We start from the raw sequence: 2,752 nt of genomic DNA, 5'->3' as shown, positions 1-2,752 counted from the left end.
TCTTCTTCTTCTTCTTCTTCTTCTTCTTCTTCTTCTTTTTCTTCTTCTTCTTCTTCTTCTTCTTCTTCTTCTTCTTCTTTGTTCAATTTTGCTGGGCATGTAACTGTAAACAAAAATAGTTTCTTTTAGACGGCTTTTGAAATTCTACGGGCCTTTTTGATGAAGCTCATAAGGAACTCCGTTGGAATGCATTTTGGTTTTCTAGAAAAATGGGATTTCAGGTTAATTTTTGCAAGCATGTGCATTTGATTTAGCCCAAATCCGAGAGAATGTTTTAAGTTCCAAAAGCTACTTCGAAGAACCAAGCGCTTGTAAAATATAAAATAAAAATTGCGTTATTGGTATACGATTATCCATGCTCTGTGCGCTCTACAACTATTACAACGTCCAATAACACCTCACTGTGACTTATACAGTGTCTCATTTTTTATTTGTGTGTCAACAAGATCACGTGAGGAATAATAATAATATTTAGATTCAAACCTGCTCTAATCGCAACCTGCATACCTGCATAAGACATTCATATGTATAAAATAATGGTCACTCACCATTTCCAGATAGTATTTCTTTTTTAAATTAACCGTTATGATAAGACTGTATAAGACGACCACTTGTCTATGACGGTCACCTTTCTTCTCGTCAACGGGTAGCCGTTTTAGACAATTTCGACTGTATAATTATTCAATCCTCGTCTGCCGTTCAGAGCGGAATGTGCCCTCTATGCTCTCGACCAAAAGCGCACATGCGTTAGGAGACGATTTCTAAATCAAGGGACATAACCAAATATAAAAATAATAGATAAGAAGTGATTTTTGTATTATTTCCCTTGATATATTATTCTGACATAATGCCTTTTTTAAAAGTACCGAAACCGAAATCTCCGTGTTCAAAATAAAACTTTCAGATACACGGAAACTCATACGGTAATGAGAGTGGAAGGGCTTAGACTAAACACCGTTCGTCAGCAGAGATTTAGATCTCTATTTTGAGTGTATTTGTAACCGATGGTTTGTTTTAATTTCTTTTTAAAATTGACTTTCTCAGTAATCCTGATTTGTATGACTTGGAGTGAAATTAACCTATTCATTTATCAATTTATATTTATTTAGAACACCGCACACAGTGTATATTTGATATCATCCTTCGGATTTATCCACGATTATTTTTTGCTTGTTCTGTTTTTAATCACCAAAAGTGAAAGTACCTTCGCTTTACACAACTTTACTGTCTTATGCAATGTTTCCGAGTAGGTAAGGGGATCTTGGTCCTGTACAAGTAGACAGTGATCAGCTCTATGTGTATAGCTGCCGTGGCCGAGTGGTTAAGGCGATGGATTTCTGATCCATTGGGGCTCTGCCCTTCGCAGGTTCGAATCCTGTCGGCAGCGTTAACCTTTTCTCAAAATGTGAAACCATTACCCGTCCCCCTCCCCCTCCCCCCAAAAAAATTAATTAAAAATAAATTTAAAAACATTACTTTAAAACTATTCTAAAAATTAAATTACAAAATAAATTACCCTTAAATAGATTAGAGATTCGCTTTATGGAAAAGAATCTTGATCTATATTATCTAAGTTATTGTATCCCCACTTTACCCTTGTTCCATTGCTTGGTACAATATTATAATTATATTATTGTGTGCGGATAGATTGTCATTGTCATTATCATCGTAAAAAATTCCCTCTGGAATAATAAAGTATTATCTTATCTTATCTTATAATCATCATGAAATGCCAGATCTGTAGCAGACAGCGGTTATCATGTTTCGCCTCTCATTTCTTTGCTCTGATGCTATGAAAAAAGACAACAACTTATAATGTTACTATTTTTATCCCGGTCTTTTCCAGTCACCCATCTATACTATTATAGATCCCAGCTTCTGCCTAAAAATAAAAATTTAGAAACTTACTCGTGTGAAATAAAGAAATAATTGTGACTTTTTACATTATAAATATTTGCAGTACATGTTAACAGGAAACTGTTGTAATTTACGTTTGGGTTATTGATTTTTAATAAAATAGTACATTTTCTTTAGATGCTAATACACAAAATTATAAACATACCTTCCCCTCCCGGGACTTCTCGTAGGCGCATAAACCAAACACAATTAAACCTTGAAAAACCTCTTTACACCTTCCACCAACACATGCATGCTCACTCCGGCATTAAAAATAAGAAGAAAAAAATGGGTAGTTTTAGCTTAAGGTAATCTCTCAATCTTCTACTAGTTTGATCACCAAAGACTTTGTTTTCTACCGGGTACTTCCAAATTCAATTTAATTTTAACTAACATTTTAGACACATCGCTACCTCAAAATTACAAAGTTCTATCTGACATTCTTGGATATTTTGAGTTACGACCACGACGAGATCAAAAACCAAATGTTCTATCTGCTCTATCAAAATCGTAAGATTTTTCGTAGTCTGTATCAAGATATTCGAAGAATTGCATTTGGCAAAGCTTTACATGGTGTGAAACTCAAAATCTTTGTTTTCAAATTTCTCAAAACTATGTACTGGACAATTAGAATTTTGTAATGCTGGGGTAGCGACTTGCCTTGGCAGATTTCTAATTATAGCAGGCCTATGCTGCTAAACCATTGTTCACACCTGAATGGCCGTTTGCTCACGACAGAGCATTTACTCAATTTCAACAATTTAATAAACGGCAATAAACATTTTTGTTGTCTTCATTGTTTCATTAACACTGGTCTAATTTCTCTCCCCCCCCCCACCCCTCTGTTTCCCCACCT

The 2,752-nt window shown here is 34.8% G+C and overlaps 1 protein-coding gene and 1 non-coding gene across 2 annotated transcripts in view; both read left to right on the top strand.

Moving 5' to 3' along the window:
* The window catches only part of LOC101856201, a gene marked incomplete in the record, with an annotated part of 26,055 nt that overhangs the window by 19,414 nt on the left and 3,889 nt on the right, over window positions 1-2,752 (top strand).
* TRNAR-UCU lies at window positions 1,304-1,387 on the top strand. Its single transcript has one exon. It is a non-coding gene; the product is annotated as a tRNA-Arg (tRNA).

Source organism: Aplysia californica, unplaced genomic scaffold (assembly GCF_000002075.1).
Source record: "Aplysia californica isolate F4 #8 unplaced genomic scaffold, AplCal3.0 scaffold00410, whole genome shotgun sequence".
In the NCBI taxonomy this organism is placed as follows: domain Eukaryota; kingdom Metazoa; phylum Mollusca; class Gastropoda; order Aplysiida; family Aplysiidae; genus Aplysia; species Aplysia californica.
Note: the sequence above shows the minus strand (reverse complement) of the source record. Positions and strands in the feature narration are given on the sequence as shown.